We start from the raw sequence: 23015 nt of genomic DNA on the forward strand, positions 1-23015 counted from the left end.
GTGAACTCATGGGTGGCACTTTAAACATAGCCAAATATATATGACTAGAGAGGTCATAGGTCCTAGAGAAAACCCTAGACAAATGAAATTTCTTACCATATGCTAAATACAGATCCCTGTATTTGTAGACAAGTATGCCATACACCACTCATCAAAGAAGCCTCTTTTTTTCAACAGATGAACGCTACCACAGAGTTCCACAACTGGCCGCACACAGAGAATATACATCCGAGAGATGCCCAGTTCTAGGTTCCACAGTGGAACCTGTACACCTAAGGACCATGGAACATAGCGGGACAGGGAGTAGAGAGAAAACTGCTGCATCCCTCAACTCTCACCATTGAAGTTTCCTTATACAACAGAGTGTGATGCACACAGAAGGCCACAACTGGCCAAGTTTTAGAGAATAAGACTGTGAGTTGTGTGTCTCTGGATAGGACTCCTATATTAAACCTCACCCACCCACAGCTCAGAGACCATTGTGAAATAGAGGGAGGGACTATTGTAAAAGACAGGATTGTTCCATGAACATAGGGAAGCAGAGGTTTTGAGGTCACCAGAAGCTTACACATGTGAATTTGAGACAATGGTTGTTTCAAATACAAGACCTAAGCCAACTCGATCAGACAAGGGCCCAGAGTAGAATGAGGAAATTAACTGGTGGGCAGTCCCTGGTCTGGGAACTGTTGGGGACTGATTACTACTGGGTGAGGGAGAGTAGACCTTACTTACAAAATTTAGATAGGCTGACTAGAGTCCATTGCATGAATTTGCACCAAAGGACATCTGGATACAAATGCTTGACTGGATAGGACTTAACATGTGTGAGGTCTGGCAGGGTGTGTGTGTGTGGGGGGGAGAGTATAGATGGAGGAGGGAGTCTAAATTTGATTAGGAACTGTTGTATGAAATGTACAAAAGCTCAATAAAGTTAAAAAAGACTATTTTCCCAATAAACCACACCTACTCTCAACACTGAATGCAGTTCCTGTACAGATAACTGAGCCCTATGCTTGCCCCACCCTCTCTAGAATTTCATACACACACACACACACACACACACACACACACACACACACACACCCTCCAGAGTCCCTCTTAATGTCTCTACCCTGATATCATTAAACAATTACCAGGTAGCGCCTATGTTTCTTATGTACCTGAAAGCTCAGTGCTATCTTTAACAGAATATGTCATCATTTACCAGCTATATAAAAATACCATCCATCTTCTCTTTTTTCCTATGTCATTAAATGTTTTCTAGTGATTTCTCAGGTTGTCTTTCTTATCATGTTGTCATTAATCTATTTCTCTACCTAGAAATATCAAATCACCCTATAGTGCCTTCTTCCACCCCACCAGCCAGTCACTCTGTGTCCCTGACTCCCATGTTGAATCTATTACACAAACAGAAGCATGCTCTACTCTAGATCTCTTCTCCGTTTTTGTTGGTGTTTCCTTTGCCGTCATCTTCTGCCTGGAGTAATTCCCTCCCCTCCCCTCTTCATTTTGTTTTCTTGCCATTCAAAGTGGCCTCTGCAGTTGACTTATTCATTACCTAAAACTCAGGTTAAATGAGGTTACCCTTGGGTTAAAATGCCTGATGCTGAAGTCGAGAGAAAACTATCAAAAATTTCCAATAGATATAACAACACACTAGTGGGTCATGATTACTTGTGAAGTGTGTCATGAAGATTTTGTGGCCAATAACAAAGGACCAGTGATGATTTATCACCTTCAAATTTTCTTTTTGTAAATTTGAGCCAATTCAAAGTTTTTTAAAACTATGTCATTCTTACATATCTGCTTTGCTAAATGAACAGAAACCAATAGAATGACAGCTAATGTCTCCAGGCTCTTATATCTGCCTTACTGACTACTGTGAGCTGCTTTCTAAAATAAAACATGAAGAAATATGATGAATGAATGCAGACCATGGCTCTGCTGAGTTTCATGAGCAATTCTGTGAGATTTGCTCAAATTCATGATCTTGTGTGTGAGTGTGAGTGTGTGTGCGGTGTTGTGTGTATGTAGTGTATTAGTGTGTATATGTGTTCATATGTGTGCATGCCCATGAGTACACATGACAATGGGGCCCCAAGGTTTATGGTGGGTGTCTTTCCTTTATCACTTTGTTTGTTTCTCTTTTCCTTCCTCCCTCCCTCCCTCCCTCCATTCCTTCCCTCCTTCCTTCTTCTTTACTTTCTTCCTTCTATCCTTCCTTCCTTTCTCCTTCTTTCTTTTCTCCTCCCTCCCTCCCTCCCTCCCTTTTATTTATTTTAGTGGACCAGTGAATTTATTGGTATTACTTACAAGAGGACAGATGAGGAGTTACCTGCAGACACATGAATGACTCAAAGGCAACTACATCATTGAAAACCTGCCCTAGCATAGATGACAGCTCAGGAAAGCTATGGCCTGGAAGCTTCCTGCACAACCTCAAAGAGGATTTTCTCTCCCCAGCAACTGTTGCTACCTTTATAACCTTGGCATCTTGTGAATCTTGTCAGTTTCAGGAGCTTCCTGTGACTTTAAATATATTTGTATTGATTCTTTGAGAGTTTTATAGAGTCTATGTTGGTCATATTCAGACCCCCTCCCCCCATTCCACCCCATCTTACTATCCCTACAGCTTCATGTCATCTATTATTATTTTTAAAGGCTTATGGACTCTTGTGTGTGTTCCCCAAATGCTCTTGGTTGTGGGTCCATCTTCTGGTGCCTGGTCAACATGCCTAGCAAAACATCCTTAAAGAAAATGGCGTCTCCTCCCAGCAGCTACCAGTTGCCAGTAGTTCCTCAGATAGAGTTTGGTCTTCTTGCCCACCTCCCTCATCCATGCTGGGTTTTGCCTGACGTGGCTTGTACAGGTCGTGTGCATGCTGTCACGAGCACTGTAGGTTTATATGTGCAAGAGGCCTGCTGTGTCCAGAAAACATGGTTTCCTTGTATTTGTTTATGACCTCTGGATCTTACAATCTTTCCTGCATGAATTCCACAATCATCTCTGAGCCTTGAAAGAAGAGGGTTTGCTACAGGTGTCCCATTTAGGACTGAGCACTCTATAGTCTTATTCTCTGCACATTAACCACTTCTGGGTCTCTAGAAGAAGCCTTGGAAGGAGAAGGTTTGCCACAGGTGTCCTATTTAGGACTGAGCACTCTGTAGTCTTATTCTCCGCACGTTAACAACTTCTGGGTCTCTGTTTTAAATGCCATCTGGTACAAGAAGAATCTTCTCTGGCGAGTGTTAAAAGATGCACTAATCCATGGGTGTAAGAGTAAGTCATTAGGAGAACCTACTACTATCATTCTGTTAAACAGACATAGTATTAAACCAACTCCTAAACTTTTATTTTTATTTTATTTTATGTATATGTGTGTTTGTGTCCATGTATGTAAGGGACCCAAAGCACACAGAGTCTGAGAAGGCCAGAAAAGGGTATCAGATCTCCTGGAACTGGAGTTACAGATGATTGTTAGCAGGGCTATGCGTGCTGGGAACTGAACCCAGGTCTTCCACAAGGGCATTTAGAGTACTCTTAACTACTGGGGCCATCTCTCCAACACCAAGACCTGGACAAGCACTGGGGGTACTGACAATACAGTGGGCAGTAATAGGGATGACAGAGTATATGGGCTACAGTGATAGGGGGAAGCTATGGGAGGGTGCCATTTGGGATGTGGGTATATAGATGAATAAGATTGTTTATAGATGAAATACACACACAAAAAATCAATAAATAAAAAAATGAGTTATATTTGAGAAAGAAGCATAAAATTTGCTTCATGTTCATTAGTAAATGTGAAAAACATTACCATTGAAATCTACCTGATGACTTTATATCCATACTCAGGTGCCAAAGACCTTTATTTTTTTTATTTTTTTTTATTTTTATGTCTTTTTGAGATAGGGTCTCCACGTAGTCCCAGCTGACCTGAACTCACTATGTAGACCAGGCTGGCCTTGAACTCACAAAGATCCGCCTGCCTTTGCCTCCCAAGTGCTGGGACTAAAGGTGTGCACCACCATGCCTGGCCAGACCTTTATTTTTTAAGACAGAATCTCTCACTAAACCTGAAACCTTATCATCTTGGCTAGAGTGGCTAGCTAGAGCTTCAAGGATCTGCCTTTCTCTCCCTGCCCCTATCACAGGGGTTATGGGAGCACACTCCCACCCCTGGCTTGTTTTTTACATAGGTTCAAGAGATTTGAACTCAGCTCTTCTTGCTTTTACTGACATGACAGCCCAGGTCATGTTACATGTGAATATCATCTACTATGGACTTTTTAGGAAATCAGTATTGAGACAAACTAACCCCTAAATAGACATACAACCCATTTATTGTGGCATTGGACTCCTCACACCAGAGTCCCAAGGCACCTTTCCAAACTGGCAATCATTTCCTGAGCCTCATGTCTTCATTCATACCTTACACCAATCACTACTGTACACATGGAGACTATCCATCTCAAGTTCCTTAGTCAGGGATGCATGCAATTCCAGGCAATCAATTTCTTATCTTTCAAGTTTTGCTCAAATGTTACTTTATCTTTAAAATTCCCTGGGCTCCTTCTCACACTCTTCAGAATGGCTAAGAGCAACTTCCTGGAGATAGACCTCTCGGCCCCTCTATTAAGTCTCTATTATTGTGGTTAGATTTTTCTGAGCTAGATTGCCTAATGAGCCCACTGGTGATAACAATGCCATCTGCCTTAAAGGGCAGCTATGATGACTCCATCAGAAAACTGAGCATGCCCGGGGCTTCTGTATCCCTTCCAGCAGGTGAGTAAGTCTGCAGTTCCTGTAGGCAATATGTGGCTGTGCCATGCTCAGCTGGGGTTGACTTCACTTCACATCTTTCCCAAGCATCTAAATGTGGAACAAATTAAATTTCTGTGACTTGCATGTTGTCCAAAGCAGTTCTTTGTGAGACTTCCCAGCAGGGTGGTTTTGAAATTCTGTCCCTCCTATAATGAATACATTCTTTTATGCTGCACCTATTGGCAGATAGGTTTATTATCCTGCGTTCGAACTTGACAGAGGTCGGCTATCATCCTCTTCATGTATCCTCATGTTCTCCTGGACAAGTTGGCCTCTTTTCTTCCTTTTCCCAGCCCTCCCCCAAAAACCCACGCCACTTTTCAGTGCAGCCAGATCCTTCTCTCACTGGCTGAATGCAATTGATATCAGGCTGAATTTTGGAGACTTGGAAAGGCTCCACTGTCTGTTCTAGTTTCATTCCTGACTGGAGTCATTGAGCCATCACATTATCAACTACATCACTGTCGCCCCTTCCAGATAATGGAGGGCATGGAAATTGGGTTCCTCCCAGGGCCCTGTCTCTCCGTCTCATGCTTTCACGTGTTCAGCTTCATTTAAAATCCCCTGAGGTGTACAGAGGACTAAGAAGATGAACATACACCACCATCATCAGCGTCTTTGCCTGGTATGCCATTTTGAAGCCTGAATCTTTGTCAAGGAAGTTAAATAACCAGTTCAAATTCACACAATTAATAAATAACAGAGCCAGGATCTAGCCTAAGATGACTCCAAAGCCAGAATTCATTCATGATTGTACACCCCTCCTGTGCCTCAATTGGTGTCTCTTTTGAAGCTCATCTCAAATTCAATATCAAGTAGATTGCCTGATCAAGGAGACCTGAATCAGAACTCTACGTAGTGTTTTAAACATAGATCTTTTGCATGAGAGCTGCTTCCCAGTCCAGGAGAAAGGAGCTTCCCATCTTTCCTTTCAATGGAACCAGTATCTCCTTTGAGGACACTGCATGGAAGGAGACAGCTTATATTTTTCCCACAAACCAAGGGACCTTCCCTTGGTAGTCGAATAGGATGATCTCAGCAGAGCTGACAAGATGTTTCCATGTTTGTTAAACAAGAACCATTTGTTTAGTTCAGGAGCATCTGTTGAATAAACACAATATCTGATGTGCCATTTGCTCATTGGAAATTAACAAACCCTTTAAAAATGGCAATTTGTCAGGAGTTATATGAGGCAGAATTCATTCTCAGCAAGTGAACGAATTGAAGACCTCCTTCCCTGCCTTTTCCGAATACCCCAGAGCCAGTTGTACAGAAAAGGTTCCGTTTAATTCTTCCAGCATTAAGGAAAATATGCAGACAATGATGGGGAAGAAAACCAAATGTCCTGTTGTGGAAATTAAGGCGTCATAGGGGATGCTCCATCCTGAGTCATTGCTGTGAGTGATTCCCCTCCTGGGCTGTGTTTCCATTTGGAGAATGGAGGTCTCCTGCATTGGAGGCAGCTTTTCTTCTTCCATGCTGTTTCCATAATTCATTTGGTATTCTTCCTGTGGCCGTCCACGAAGAAGTGATAGGGGAGGGTGTTTTTGTAAAACAGGAATAACAGAGACAGAGAAAAGAATGAAAAGTCTGTCCTTTTCACATAATGGAGAAGTTACAGGACACTGGAGAAAATTTGATTTTGGGTGCAGGCCCATCTTCCCCATGCCACACAAAAGCTTCATAGTGTTTGTGCATCTTCACTTAATCCTTGATCCTGAGTCCTTGAATGTCCCAAATGCTTTGTCCAGCTGTATAAGAATAATGAGCAATGAATGATGGGTAGTAATTACTGAGTGTGGCAGGTGAGAAAGCTTTGTGGTTACCTTCATCTGTAGATGAGGAGGAAGCACTTAGGTTTGTGTAGGTTTCCAAAAGCTATATAGAAAGAAAGGGATAGAAAGGGGATTTAAATCATGCAATGTTGGAGCCCAGTGACTTGATCATGAGGTTGCTTTGCTTCAGAAAGTCTTTGAAGATATATGGTCTCTGGGTCCCTTAGTGTAAAGCCTGAGAAGAAAAGATTGAATGCAAGCTCTACTCTGGACAGATGGGTGATAATACTGAGATACCTGGCAAACCTGCCTGTCTTGAGGTTGATATACTATTTTTGCTAGATTGCAATTCAAATTCTTTATTTAGAGGGATTGGGGATGGGGGGGTGCTTCAGTAAGGCAATGAGCTCTCAAGACTTATATAAGTGGGTCCCTGTGGGCTCTAGTTAGGAGCTAAGGAATTAGCTGACTCTGGGCCCTCTGCAACTTGCTGCCTCATCTCCTCACATTAGCTCTCTTAGCAATTGATCTTGTAAACTTTCTGAATTAGAGAAATTAAAGATGAAAAAGAGCCTATTAAGTGATCTTGCCCCAGCCGCAGACTAGGCTGAATGACTCCCATGAGAGAATTCCTGAGTGTCTGGTTCAGTTTAATTTTAATTGTCCCAGAGGGTCTGAATTTGTGCTCTTCCCCTGGGCAGCACTTCCCAGGCTGATGGCTGTAGGTGGAAGCAGAATCTCACAGGAGGCTGCTGCTCCCTGCCAGGGCTGTGCACACTCATCTTGTACTCCAATTTCCAGGGGCCTCTGAAGTATGCTGGGGCTTGGGTGAACACCTTAAATGAAGGGAAGGTAAATTAGCCTTGCCTGTGGGTGTGAACTTTTGATTTTACATTTTTTATCCTGTTATTTCTATGCAGCAGATATGCAGACAAAATGGGGTTGAGGGTACATGATAATAGTAGGGTCAAGAGCTAATGATCTTTTGGGAAGACCAGAGACACTTTGGTTTGCAAGAGTGTCCATACTATTACTTAGTTTAATTCTCACATCCCTGTTATTCCTTTTTCAGAGGTGAGCATCTTAGGTCCAGAAGAGGTCAGAGCATATGAAATTTATGAAGCTATTGGTGGTAGGGCTGGGATTTGAACCCCGGTCTCTCTGAGTATAACGAATGCTTAATTCCACTGCAGTCTGCCACCACATAATAAAATGTACCAAACAAGACAGAAGTGAGGAAGAGGTAGGAGGGGACCTGTGCTGACTTTGAACTACAATAGGATTGGCTTTCTAAACTAGGATGTTTGGTCTGGTGGCATGAGCTATTTGAAGATCCCAGAGATAACAGTCTTGAGACTATTTTCATATCTAGGCTTGTAAGCAATGACTCCTTCTAGGCCTAGGGAAACAAGGTCTTTGACACGTATGTTTCCTTCTTAGAGAATGATGTGAGCAAGGTATCTAGTTAAGTAGTTACGTGCTTAGTAGTCATACCTGGCCAACAGTGGCTTGCTTTGCTAGACCTCCGAAGATGCCTTAGTTTATTTCCGAAGATCTCTTTATTATTTCAATTACTTGTCTTTGGTTCATGTTGGCTGATGGTCTAAACATTTCAATAGGCTTCTAGTGGTTGATTCTGCAGCCTAGAATATTAACCAACAGGAACAAACCTGTGTGAATCCTACACAAGAGGTAAAGGCATGAGAAAGAGACCACTGGATGTAGAAGTCAAATAGATAAGTACTGACTGGGGAGCTAGCATGAGGTTTTTGGAGGCATCATAGAAGAATAACTCTACAACAATGTAACCCCATTGTTATATTCAACACCTAAAGAAATTGTTTATGATAATAGAGAGTCATGTGCCTTTATTTTCTTCTCCTCGATGTCTTATAATTTCAGGATATAGTGTCGTTTAGGTGTGTATCTCTGAACAGTCATAAAGTAGAGAGAAGCTTTTCATGCTAAACTGTAGAGATTTCAATCCATCTACTTTTCTTTGTGATCTGAAGAATGCTGGGCAGTTGATGAATCTCTTCTTTATTATGGACCTTTATTTCTGCATTTTCACATTGTGGGCTGGCTATGCATTCTTCATAGTTTCCTTCTTAGGAAAATTTTGTCCGTTTACTTCCCTCTTTCCTTTCTCATGGAGACTGGCATCCTACAAATGGGCCCCATCCAAGAGGAGCTCTGGGTCCAAATCTGTCTGATCTGGGTTTGAATGGACAGCTGTTGTTTCTGAGCTGTGGTGACTTAGACAAGCCATTATCTTGTCTCAGCATCTAGCACCTGGTTGGTAAAATACACTCAAAACTGTGCTTCTGTTGTTGGATTTTGAGCATTTATGCAACAAAATAATTCCATATCAGAGTTGTATTAAGAATTAGAGTGAATGCGGTGGGCACAGCACACGAATCTCCTATCTGCAAGAAATTTACCACCTAATGAGATGGAGCCATTATTCAAATAATCACATGAATTATAAGAAGTAAATACGATGATTGACACAAAGCGTTATATTATCACAGAGAATGGCTCATAAGAAGATAGAGTACAAATACCAAATACCATTATGTTTTCACAGGAGGGTGTGAAGCAGTTACTATATCCTTCATGGGGTCCCCATGTGGTTACAGTCTGTCCCCTCACACACTTGATTGCTATCTTCCAATTTATACACATGAACCCATATAGTTGACATCCTTTATATAACCACTGATTCCAAGCCCAGTCTGGGTCTGAGATAGGTGTGAACATCTGTCAGTGTAGACTCCAAGTGAGTGTGTCTACACTGTTTAATGCACCAGAATGTGTGCCCCAAATAGTCCCGAGGCGAACACTGTGAAATTCTGATTTTATTCTCTTCAGAGCTGAGATACAATTAAAAATGTTACTACAGTAATTGGCAACATCCATTAACTTGATGAGAATTGCCCAAGGCAGCACATTTTCCCCCTTTTGCACATTATTAGTCTATAAATACACCTGGTTCCTTGCTCTTTCTTCTGTAGAACTTCCACAAACTGTCCTCCCCACACTCCCAAGCTGTCTCTTTAATGCCCTTTGCCTTTTTAATTAACTCTCTGAATTCCTCCAGCACTTCCAGCTGGTACCACATAATCTTGCATCTAATTACATGTGGCCTTGTGGTTTATCTGAGAGACAGCCTCAAAAGTGCACAGTCCTGAGAGCACTGGATTCAATCAGCAGAGGCTGGTGTGTGCTCCTGATCTGCCTTAACCTGTTGGAGGGTCTCCAGGGACTCAGCTTCCTGCACGAGCATATCTGTGTGATGGGACAATGATGTCTACGTCCTACAATCTAGGCTGTTGAAATCAGATAATAATGCAATGGCATTCTGCAGATTACCAAGCACTATTGTCTCCTGTTAACAGCTCTTCCATTTGCCTGTGTCCTGGTATGTCTTATGGTCCTTGCTGAGATGCAGTTGTAGGCAGGTTCTGGCTGCTCTCAAATATCCAGAGCAACCCTCTCTTGATGGATATAGACCCTGAAGATGGAGAGGGAGCCCTTAGTGTCCTCACCAGCAGGAAGCTCCCCATCTCTCTAATGCATTCACTTGATGAATGATTCACTATGAGAGGCAGAGCAAGAGGAGGAGCTCTGACAGCCAGATGTAATGACTGGCAGGACAAACCCCCTCCTCCTGAACAGCAAATGCTGAGGTGTGTGCTTCAATTTTCTAATAGTATCTTCCCAATAAAGCTATTTTTCAAACCAGTCAGCTTCTAGAGACCTGGAACTTGCTCTGACTCATCTTGGCATCTTCTGTTGCTGATTTTGTTTTGGGCATTGTACACATGGTAGGTATTCAGCAACTGTGCATAGGATGAACAAATTGTTTGGTTAATTTGGTGATCAGGCCAGAACAGATCCAGGACGGTGATGATGAAGATCATAGAAAGATGCCCCTTCTCAATCCAAGTTTCACAGACATTCTTGCCAAAGTAAATTCTCCCTTGATTATTCTTATATGAAAGAGTTTAGGACATTTCAGTGGACACTGACTTTGTTCTGAGTTTGTTTGCTTCTTCTTTGAGTTCATCCTGACCTGAGTGGCTAAGGGCACTGATGGAATTCTGGGCATGAAGGGCCACTGGTGAATGATGAAGTAAGTGTGTCATCCTACATTATTGCTGCCTGAGAGTCATATGTACTCCTGGTTCATATTTAAGCACATCTTATAAGCTATCTATATGTGTCTATATATCTATATAAATTACACATACAGTCTTTTAAAAATTGCTATATATGAATGCATGTATATATAGCAAAAATGTAAAAATACAGTGTTTCTAAATCTCTAGGATAATGGCTTTGCATGATCTCCAAGTTCTTTCTGTTTCTATGATGATCTCTCATACTTTGTGCCCAACTATCCTTCCCGTCCATTGCTCCTATCATCTTCCTGACTTTTTACCTTCCTAATTCCACACATTCTAATCCCGATTCACTGTTCTGCCTGATACTCTTCCTGATCTATTTTGCTTTCCCAGCATGCTCCTTATGAGTCCCTTCATGAACACCTGTTACAGGAACAACACATGCTCACTAGGTAGATTATAGGATTAGATAGAAGAAGTTCAAAATTGCATGGCTAGAAACAAAGATTGTTCTCTACCTCAGTCATCCAAATATTGCAATGTACTTGATCTGTTTAATAAGTAAATGCATCTTCTGAGTTCCACAGATGTCTTTGTAGGTAGTTTCATGTAACATAATCTCACTGGAAAATATGAAACTCTTCATAGGATTAGTCAGATTGTAACCCATTTATGTGTAAAAAAATGTGTCATCTGGTGTCACACTGAGTGCTTATACATAGTAGGTATTCAGTAAAGAATTGCTGTTTATACTCCTAGTAGTGAGCTGGTTTCATAGTCTTTAGGTAAATTCTCATGGATTTGTACTGTGTTAGCAAAATCCTGAGACCCTACTGAGTAAAGCTCAGCTTAGGGCCATAGTCAGCTTGTGGCATGGGTTAGTTCTGGTTCGCTGAGAGTCCGCTGAATTCAACTTGCTTGCCTGTGGGAATGGTCTCCTGATATGTATGATCTGTCCTGAAAATGTTCCATGTGGATACTATGTTTCATTCCAGCCATACAAAATTTGTAAAGATATTGGATTAAAATCTCTCATGCAGGGGGCTGGAAAGATGGCTCAGTGGTTAAGAGCACTGGTTATTCTTGCAGAAGACCTGAGTTTGAATGCCAGCACCCACATGGCACCTAACAACTGTCTGTAACTCCAGTCCCAGGGGATCGGTCAGGCTCTTCTGACTTCCGTGGACATTGCACAACAGGGGTGCGCTTACCTACAAGCAGGCAATACGTGCATACACATAAAATAAAAATAATAAACAAAATTTTTAAAAAATTACTCATGCAGTTCTATGTACCTTATGCAAAAACATTGCAAAAATACTTCACTTATCCCTGACATTTACATGAGTATATACAGTCCTATATTTTCTATTCTAATCACCTCTATTTTATTAAAAATTGTCTTTTTATTTTAATTTTTTTGCAGATATATCTTGCATATTGAGCATGCACCCTGCCTCACTGTCCCCTCCCTGAGCTTTTCTTTCCTTGGTCCTCTCTGTTACTGTAGTTAATCTCACTTCTATTTTCATGTAATATGTACACAAATGCCTTTATTTTGCTATATGAAATCTTCTAGGTACCACAAATGAAAGAAAACACATTATTTTTATTTCTGAGACTTGTTTAATTTGCTTAATATGGTTGATTCCAGGTGCATACATTTTCCCTCAGATCACATAACTTCATTCATCTTTATGATTGAAAAACAATCCACATTTTTCTTATCCATCCCTCTTTTGTTACGCATCTAACTTGACTTCAAAACTCAGCTACTGTGAACAATGATTCAAGGACCATTGATATGCAAGTATATCTGTTAAAATATGTTCAACATCCCTAGCCATTAGGGAAATGCAAATTATAACAAGATTCCATCTCACATTAATCAGAATGTCAGCCATTAAGAAAACAATAAATGCTGGTGTGGATATAGACAAAAGGTAACCCTTATGTACCTGATGGGTTGTAAACTAGTCCAACATCTATGGAAATCAGTATGTAAGTTTCTCAAAAAAAAATGGTCTGCTATATGACCTTGCAATGCCACTCCTGTGCATTTATCTTAAGAACACCAGATCTAACAATTGAATTTTAATGAATGAAATATATTTTATAACCCACTAATAGGCCATAACCCATCAAGATCTAGTGAGCACCTTTTCATTGGACAACTGGAAGGCTGAGGCAATAACAGCTGTCTGAGGGTCATAAGAAGAAGGCCTGTAGATACAGTGAACAGCTTCCTATGGAATGTGATAATAATGGCTCTGAGGAGGCTCTCCTCTTGTAAGGAGAGAGAAAGGGGAGGGAGGGAGGTAAGGAGGGAAAGAGGGAGGGAGGAAGGAGGAGAGAGGAAGAGAGGAGAGAGGAAGAAGAGGAGGGAGGGAGGGAGGGAGGGAAGAGAGAGAAAGAGAGAGTGAACATTAGGATCCAAGGGAAGAAATGTGGTTAGATCCCAGGGAAAAACCTATCCCAGAAGAGTGCAGAGCCCTTGTCTTTTCTCTTCACTATTTCTTTCTTCTATCAGCTTAAAATTTCTAAAACAACTTGCTCTAGTATCATGCCACACTGTTACAGTCTTTCAAACCAGTCTCAAAATCTGGGGAAAGTTGGGTGAAGATCTAGCCTTGATCTTCTCAGTATAGACAGGGCTGATAACAGACAGATATGGGTGTGGCAATCAGCACCTAAAACTCTGTTAATTTAAACTAGTTAGCAGTTGATTAAGGCAGGGGGCTACTTGTGGCATGGAAGGTAAGCCTTCAAAGTGTCTGCTAGCAGAGTCATATGCTCATTTTAGCTGCAGGAGATCCTGGGGGTTTTCACAGGACAATCACATTTGCCAAGCAAATCACAGATGACTATGTTTGACAGACTCAATATTGCTTTGAGGATAAATGGAGAAAATAACAGCATAATAATATAAAATGAAGACTTTATCCACTTAATTGCTTAGAGATTAATTAAATGAATGGAATCTGTTTCATCATATTACAGAACTGTTTTCAACATTTCTCCTAAACATATTGCTGGGTTATTATTATTCATGTATATTCCTCTACTCAACAGTTATTTAATAAATGCAGTACAAGACATGGTGCTATGCACTAGTGAGAAACATAATTTAATCAGATCTAGAGGCTGTCTTTAAGGAGAGTGTAACTAAGAAGGAAAAAAACATAAAGTACATAAATAATTGACAGTAGAAGAAGATTGTGCTTGAAGCCAGGCTCTGCCTCTGTCTCATTCTTCGCCAATGGATAGGCAGTTGAACACACCAGAACCTCAATTTCCCCGTCTGAAAAAGAAAAAAGTACTTTGTTGATCTCAGAGTTTGATTGATGATTGAGATAAGACATTTAAACTGAGTAAAAAATATAGGCACTGAAGAGGTATTGAATAATTATTAATTGCACTGAGATAACACGAACAATTTCATAGTAAACACCGTATAGTCGAAGAGCGTTAACATATGCCTCTCCTAAGTATTTTACATACTTATTTTCATAAAAATAACAGCAGTTAGTATTATTTATTTGTGTGTGTGTGTGTGTGTGTGTGTGTGTGCATTTGTGTGAAGGGGTGTACATGTCTGGGGAGGCCTGCACATAAAGAGGTATGTGCTCTGGAGGCCAGAGGTCAACCTTCGGTATTGTTTCTCAGGTGCTATCCACCTCAGGTTTGTTGTAGTTTTTGAGAAATGATCTCTTGTGTGCTTGTTGCTGATTAGAGGAGGCTGGGGCTGGCCTGTGATCCCCAGGGAATCACCTGTCTCTGCCTTGACAGCACTAGGATTGCAAGAGTATGCCACCATAGCCAGCTTATTTTGGCATGGGTTCTGGGGATAAGACTTAGATCTTCATATTTGTGTGGCAATCACTTTACCAACTATAAACTCCCTATCTCCCTATTATTATTACCTCCCCATTGTGCAGATGGGAATCTTGAGACATGGAGAATCTGATAAAGTACTTATAGATCCACAGTTAGCAAGTGTCAGTCCAGGTTTGACAGCAAAATGTATGCTCTTGCCTGCATCACTGATACATTGAAAGAAGAGGCCTTTATAATCTAAAGTTGAATTCTGGGTACTACTAAATGATGCTCTACTCTGTACATTCTAATCATCTGAAGACTTCTGAACTTTGCTTCAGTTTAGTGCTTTTGAAAGTGTGAATCTTGACCATGATCATTATGTTTACTATGTATTTCCTAATAATAAAAGTTCTTGGGGTTGGAGAGATGGCTCAAAGGTTAAGAGCACTGGCTACTCTTACAGAGGCCCTGGGTTTAATTTCCAACACCCACATGGTGGCTAACAACTATCCTTAACCCCACTTCCAGGGGATCTGATATCTGATGCCCTTTCCTGATCTTTGCGTGCATTGCAGTACACAAGTGCATGTACAGACATGCAAACAATACACTCATACACATAAAATAAAAATATTAAATGAAATAATTTTTTTAACTTTAAAAAAAACTTCATTGAGAATTTCATCATGCATATAAGATGTTTTGATCAAATCCACGTCCACTCCCTCCCCTCCAACTCCTCCCATATCTCCCCATTGCTTTCTTCTGACAGCTTCTAGTACTTTCTTCTTTCTTGCTTGCTTTCTTGCTTTTAATGGAGCTTTTTGCTACTCTATCATTCCTTGCTCTGAGGAAGTAACCCTAAAATCTTTTAGGGATTAGTTAGGAGCTCCCAAATACTTTTGACATTTTTGGCCTTTGGAACAGAGTATGTTGCTAAGAAGCCCAAAGACATTTTCACTTTTAGCTAAGAAACTGGCTACTTTCCTTTGGGGTCTTTTTTACCCTAACTGCCTAGCCAATTTCTACCTCCTATTCTTATCACACCATCCTCTGAAGAGGTTACCCAAATTGCTGATAGGGGATAGGGATGCAGACCACTCTGGCAACTTCCATGCTGAACAAGGATGCAGGGTGAGGCAATTGGATGATTTTGTTTCTAAGCAGAAAGTGCTGCTCTGATATAAGACTTCAAATCTTGGTCTGCAATACTCTAGTGTCCACCTGTAGCTAAGGGAGATAACCCAGTATTGTTCGAAAATGATGGATAAATTTGTTTTTTCCCCTTAGCTAGAAGCCATTGAGAGGGAATTGACATTGATTCTAACCACTCCAACAACTATCAAAGTGCCTGAAAACAAATCCTGAGTCCATCATTCTTGAGTCCAGCCTTGGCAGACAAAAGAAAAATGAGGAGGAACCCAATGGAGGGACGCTTTTGGATGCTCTTTTCAAGAAATCCCAATGGACTCTGATATGAACATTTAAAATTTGCCCTGTTCTGACTTTTTTCTGCTTCCCTGTCTAGAATTTGAAATGCTAACTACTCTTGCCTTTACTTCTCCTTCACATCCCCTATTTACCAGCCAAGGACTTTCTTTTCTCTCTACAGATAAAAGTTATACAATTTGGGAGTCTTTTAAAGTAAATAATTTTTAAAAATAGAATAAAAGTTATTGGGTCCTATCCAGACCACCTGAGTCAGAATCTTTGAAGATGTTTTCAGGCCATCCCTGTTTTAATGCCAGGAACAGTAGTAGATTCTATTCATATGAAAATGAGAGTCAGAGTGAGAGGACCATTAGACTAGTTCAGCTAAACCAGAATTCACAGGGCAGGGCCAACACATTGGTGTTTAATTTTCTTCCAGTTTTCCCCTCCCCAATTCTGATATAAGCCAGGGCAAGGAGTTTTCATGGGAAGTAGGCATTGGACCGAGCTATAGGCACAGTCTACTGAAAGTAGAGTAGAAGGAATATTCCAAGTAGAGAGAGAGCTCGTGGGAGGGAGCTGTGAACTGGAGAGGTATGTGGAGGTATAGAGGATGATAGTAGTCTCTAATAATCCATTACAAATAAGAAAGAGCAAATTTCAAATGTCTTATGACAACACAAAAAGATGAGGTGATAGGTATGCTAATTAAATTAATTTAAATAATTACACATTGTATACATATATCAAAACATCATGTTGAACCTTATTAATATATTAAATTATGATTTTTCAGTTGAAAATAATGTTCGTAAAGAGATTATCTTGTTATTTAAATGTCGAGCCAATCAGTTGGTAAAACATGGCTACTTTGACCTTATCTATCAGTGTTTTACTTTCATTTTCTACTCCAAAGTCCAATTCTGCTATTTCTAGGGAAATTTGTACCTTGGAATTCATACCCAGGCAGAGAGAAAAAAGCATAGACTCTTGGCCTTGCTGCTCCCTGGTGACAGCCAAGCACATGATGAAGAGCCTGGGACTAAAGTTCCGAGTTGGATTCTAGGAGCACTTGACACAAACCCTGGGTCTCGGGGTATTTGCAAGGGCTATTTTCTGTTCTGTGAAATGAAGGGGCCAAATAAGACTGTGACGTTTTAAAGGTTGCTGCATCCAACTCTCTTGGGGACTGTCCTGTCTAGGTGAGCTGTCATGGATCCTGAGATGTTCCTCCTGTCTGACCTACTTTATGTGATCAGACTTGAAGACTGTTCTCACACAGGGTGCCATTGCTAAAAATAAGCTGTCAGCCACTTGACCTTCTTCCTATTCTTCTATCAGTAACTTTTGAGTGCAGGTTCTAGGGCTGATTTCAGTGCCTTCCCTGAAGGTTTGGCTGTGGATTCCCTACTTCTTTTTGTACCCTATGTCCTTGGTCTTTGCTCAGAACTTGGAAATGCTTCCAGTTTTGGAAAATAATCACAGTCCTTCCATTCACAGTTTCACATGATTTTTGATGCAATTATTGGGCTCATAAATTGTTACTCAATTAATGTCAAATACTCCCCTTGCCCAAAGGAAACTACCTTCACATTATTCAGCTGTACATAATTTTGTTTTGTCTTTAATCTCCACTTCCTTAGCATGAAGTGAGCAATCCATAAGACAGATATTCTGTGGAGCATGGAAGGACAGTGAGATATTTTGAACACATGAAGAGTTTGTTTAGAAATTCCAGAATGCTCAAGGCAAGGCCTTCTGAAGGTGGTCTGAGTAAAAGGGTTTTAATCATTCATTCAACAAATATTCATTGATTTACCCTTTGGCAAGCACTGTGATTAAATACATTGATATATTATCAGTCCCTGAGGTCAACAACCATGTGTGATAGGAGAAAAGAATTATTTCAACCTATCTCAATGATTTTTATATTGAGGAGACCGAAGGGGTGTTATAACGGCCATCATCAAAAGTTGCTTTCTAGGATTTGTGATAGAATGATAAATCTAGGCAGGGAGGAGATGCAGAAACTGATGTCCTTTGGTAGACAGCCCTTTGCTATCCACTCTCTAGAACTGCACTATCATTATTGGGCAGTCAACAAATGTAATACTGAGGAAAAAGGGTCAAGGAAGGTAACTGGAGGGTAGGTTTGTCTTTCACGTAAAGTAATGATAGGTAAAATATGGAGTATTTTTTCTGTATGCCAACTGTTTTCTAAGTGTTCACTACTTAGCTCATCTAATCCCCATAACTCTAAGAAACTTCTGTTATGATATTCCTTTTTTATAGCAATGGAATTCTAAAGAATACTGTTGGTACATCACTGTAGACTGTGCTAGAGAGCTGATAACCGAGGGATTGATCATTCTTAAAGAAGGCAGGTAAAATCTGAAAGAGATTCGTTTTTACCAATCATGGGTGGTAGGTTTCAGAAAAGACTTATGACAGAATTCATGATTGATGAGCTTAAACTATTCATAAATTGTTTTCAAAGATTCTTGTATGATTACAATATGTATGCTACTTCTATTGTGCCCTATGGAGTTTGTTTTAAAATACCTTAATTAAAATTAGTATTAGAACATAGCTAAGGCCAGTTACTATTGGTGGCTTTTATATTTATAGTAATAATGTATCCTGATATAATTTGACTTTACCATCTGATGTTCTGTAGAAACATTCCAGAAGTTTTCTCCAGCACAGTTTCAATGGGATGCTTGTAAATTTGTCTTTGCCTTGCTGCAGACACTACCACCAGGTTATATGTTTTGGTTTGAATCATCTTGAAACGGTCCTCTGCAGGCTTGTGAATTGAAGGCTTGGTTTCAGCTGATGGATTTTTGATAGGCAATGGGTCATCATCCACTCATGAATTCATAGTTGAAGGTACTATTAAGAGTAGAGCATAGTTGTAGGACAAAGTTCACTGGGAGTGTACCTTGGAAGGGTGTATCTTGTCCCCAGGCACTTCCTCTCCTCTCTATTTCCCAACCATTGTGAGTTAAGCAGATCTGCTCCATTACAGCCTTTCCACCATAATTCTCTATGTCACCAAAGGTCTCTTGAATTGGAGCAGCTAACCACAGATTGAAACTATGCATCTAAATAAATATTTCTTCCTTTAAGGTGTTTTTCTTAGTGTTTTGTCTTGTATCAAAAATGGGAGAAACAGGAGGCTGGAGAGATAGCTTAGCACTTAAGTGAACTTGCTGCTCTTACAAGGACCCAGGTTTGATTCTCAGCACCCACATCACAACCACCTGTAACTCCAGCTCTGGGGGTCTACATCTTCTTCTGGCCTCTGCAGGCACCTGCATATGTGTAGCATACACACACAGACACAAACACATACCTATAAATAAAAATTGGTGTTCTCTGCCATAATATTAGCCCTAGAAGGTGAAGGAATTTTGATTTTTAAAATGGAACAGGTACCAGGATCATTTAGTCACCTGCTTGGCATATCTGATCAGGCATCTCATCCCTGTCTCATTGCCTTTTGTCACAGTCCCTCTGATCTCTCTTAAACTCCTCTATCTCACAGACACAAAGAGTCAACAAATTCTAATACATTTTCCATCAGTTCTCTATCGGTCACCACAAAATATCTGTACTCACTAATTCTCGGCATTTACCTTGACCCAGCTCCTTTTTCTCTTCCTACATTCCCTGCTTACAGGTGTTCACTAATGTGAGTGACTTAGTTTATACAGGTTTATCAGTCAAGAACCAACATGTTAGGCAAGACTAGAGATATATACAGAACATCCCTACAATGCTACATTATATGGACATATATGGGATCAGGGCATGTTGGATAGAATCTTCACTCTGGGAGAGCTGGCTGGGCTCGAATCCCATTCTCCCTCAGGACAGGTGCATCAATTTAAGGGAGAAGGTGAGCTCTGGCTCAAGTCTCCTTCATGACGTAACTTCTACTTTTGCTGCTTCCTAACTGCATGACTAGGGGCAAGGTGAGGCTCTCAGTGTCTGAACATAGAGGAAAAGACTGAGTCTCAGCTCCTAGAGTTGACATAAGAATTAAGTAGAATCAGCATTCCTGAGTAAAATAGTGCTCGACCCATGGTATGATTACAGTGAATTGTTATTATCATGTGTCTTTAGGCACATTAATTAATCTCTCTTTTTATCCCCTTTATACCAGTGAAGAAAATTAGATGAATGGCATGCCCTTTAAAAACTCATTTTGGTGGTTAAGATAATGCTTATAAATACCCAACACAATGCCTAATACAAGGTGTTCTCCGTAGCCATTAGCATTTATCATTGCTATCCTGTACACTTCCACACACATTCCCGCATACACGTCCCTTACAACTTCCACCGGCCCCTGCCCTCAACAGACCTGGGTGTACGGCTGCATCTTGAAGTTTTTGCTTAGTCTATTTGTGTGCATGTTCTTTACATTGAGTTTCCAGAGCTGGGGGTGGGACTTTAAAACTAGGGACCTGATTCCTCTGTTTGATCTCAGCTCATTTCCTGGTGAGATGCTGTGGCCCAGAGCAACAGCAGTTCACAGGCTTCTCAGCTGTTTGGTGTTTGCACTAGGTGAGGAAGGGCACATCCCCAGTGCTTATTTTGACTTCCTTATTATCAAGGGTGGCAAAACATCCAAGCAGCAATGAAGTGTCTAGCTCAGGCAGGGCTCTGTAGTGGGAGTGATTTTGTCTCTCACCGGGAGATAGTTCACAACTCCTAGAAACATCTTTGGTTGTCACAGCGGCCAAGATGCTACTGTTATCTACTGGAAATGCTGTTAAATTCTTTGCAGTGCACAACAGAGACCCCCCCAAATAAAGAATTCTTTAGTCAAAAACATCAACAATGCCAACTAAGCTGGAAGCCCCCAGGCTAATGTTGACAGTATCAGAAAAGTGGACAGCAGCACTTTGTGCTGGATATGGACCTTTGGGCCACAGCCAAGGTTGGGGTAAAGAATGTTCTCTCAGCACCAGTTAGGTCCCTACACCTCTCTCCAGATTCGTCTCCTCCCCTTGCACCTACATACTGAGAAGCTTTGAATCTCTTACTCCTATCAGTTAAGCCAAAACTGTGTCTGGTACTGAGCTGTAGCCTGTGGCAAATAGGAAGCATGGGTGTGGTAGCTCACACCTATAATCCTAGCATTTGGGAAGTTAAAGCATAAATTCAAGGTAAGTCTGGGTTTGGGTTATATGGTGAGACCCTGGACACACATACAGAGAGACAGAGACAGAAACATGCAAGGAGAGAGAGTGAGAGACAGAGAGACTGAGACTGAGAGAAGGCCATGGTCATATTAAGAGGAAAACCCAACACAAGACGTCATCAAAATCCATTATTATCATTATTATCATTTTTATTATTTGCATTTTGCTACACATTTCCACAATTGTATCCCTTACAACTCCCACCCTTCAATACCCCTAATAAACCCTACCAAACATTTTCATCTAGAGAATTTATGATCAAGATTCTGATTTTTCTAGAAGTGTGAGAGATTGACGTGAGCTGGATGGTCAGAGAAGGCTTCCAGGAACACTTAATTCTTGGTTTCAGACTTGAATGTGTGTAAGATTGTAGGTGGGAAGGAGTGAGCATGCTGAGAGAACAGTTTCTTGCTTACTTATTAGTTTGATTTGTTTAAGACGCAAGCACTTTCTTCCTTTGTCAATACAGAATAACATTTTGTGACCACAGGAGGTGTATTTGTTATGGTTCTGCTTGTGTCCATGCTGCCCTACCGGTGCTGGTGAAGACAGGCTAAAGGAAAAGCACCCACAGACTCTCTAATACTGAGGACATCACTTAGAAACAGGGCAGTGGCAGAGTACAGGAGTCCTCTGTGTGTCAGACCTCAAGTGAACTTCACATGGAAATGTTGGCATCATCACAAGTAAATGGGTTATTTGTTGGTTTAATAAACACATAGGGAGCACACACTATGGCCTAGGCACATAAGAGGCAGTGATTCAAAACTAAATAAGATGGGGTTCTGCTTCTGAAATCAAAATACCCTGGGGGCTTTAAAAAACAAATTCTGATATTGTGGGTCCCATCTCAAGGGTTTGGGCTTCATTGATCTAAGCAGGAGACCCCAGGTGTCTATTAGTTTCTGGCCTCCTCAGTTGGTTCTCATGAGTTGCCAGTTTGGTGAAGTACTGATGACTGGAATTTGGGGTGGGCAGAGAAAAGGTTGTTCTCTGGAATGGGGAAGGAGGAGCTGCTGCAGGAATGAGGCCTGATGTCTTGGAAGGAGCAGATGAGCTGACTCACGAGATAGAGCTGGGAGATCGGTGAGACGTACACAAGGCTTTGGGGCTGCCCCAGGCTGGGAAGGCAAGTCATTATTTTTAAACTTCTGGCCTGGTCCCTATGTAATTGGAGACGATACAAACATCTCCCTGCCTCAGTTTCTCTTCCAGTCAAATATTACTAATCTTGCCTGCTCTACCTTAGAGAATAAATGAGGTGAAGAAAACCAAAGAGAAATGCATCAGTAACATCTGGGGAAAATAGCCCATCAAATGCCTAAGGCTGCCACTATTCAGCTTCTTTGGGGAAAGAAATGTTTTACCAAAGTGTCTAGTCCTAGAAATGCCACCTGTGGTGGTCACACTCCATGAATCCTACCAGTTGGAACGTGCAAGAGACCAGGCTTATGTGCTCTTTAGCCAGTGCATGTTTCTGTGTGTGTGTGTGTGTGTGTGTGTGTGTGTGTGTGTGTGTGTGTTGGCACTTGCACTTGGCTTTCTGTGTCTAACACTGGCATGAATGTCTAAGATCAGAGGCAGCTGCCTGGGCTTTCTCTCTGGAAGGTCTGTAAGGATTATTTGTGGGAATTCCCAGCTTCCTGCTTCTGGGTACTGGCCAGAGATTTTTTTGTTGTTGTTGTTCATAAATATTATTCACAAATTCACACAAAATAGTCCAGATCAATGTGTTCTCCTCCTCCTCCTCCTCCTCCTCCAAACTCGCAGGGCTCAGCCCCAGCGCTCGCTCAGCCACCCGGAGGGACGCGAGCCGGCCGCCCCG

At 41.2% G+C, this 23015-nt stretch overlaps 1 protein-coding gene across 2 annotated transcripts in view; it reads left to right on the top strand.

Annotated features, from left to right (window-relative positions):
• The window catches only part of Sorcs3 (sortilin related VPS10 domain containing receptor 3), a 664579-nt gene that overhangs the window by 434481 nt on the left and 207083 nt on the right, over positions 1-23015 (top strand). The gene's annotated exons all lie outside the window — the stretch shown is intronic.

This window comes from Nannospalax galili, unplaced genomic scaffold (genome assembly GCF_000622305.1).
Source record: "Nannospalax galili isolate Female #2095 unplaced genomic scaffold, S.galili_v1.0 scaffold161, whole genome shotgun sequence".
In the NCBI taxonomy this organism is placed as follows: Eukaryota; Metazoa; Chordata; class Mammalia; order Rodentia; family Spalacidae; genus Nannospalax; species Nannospalax galili.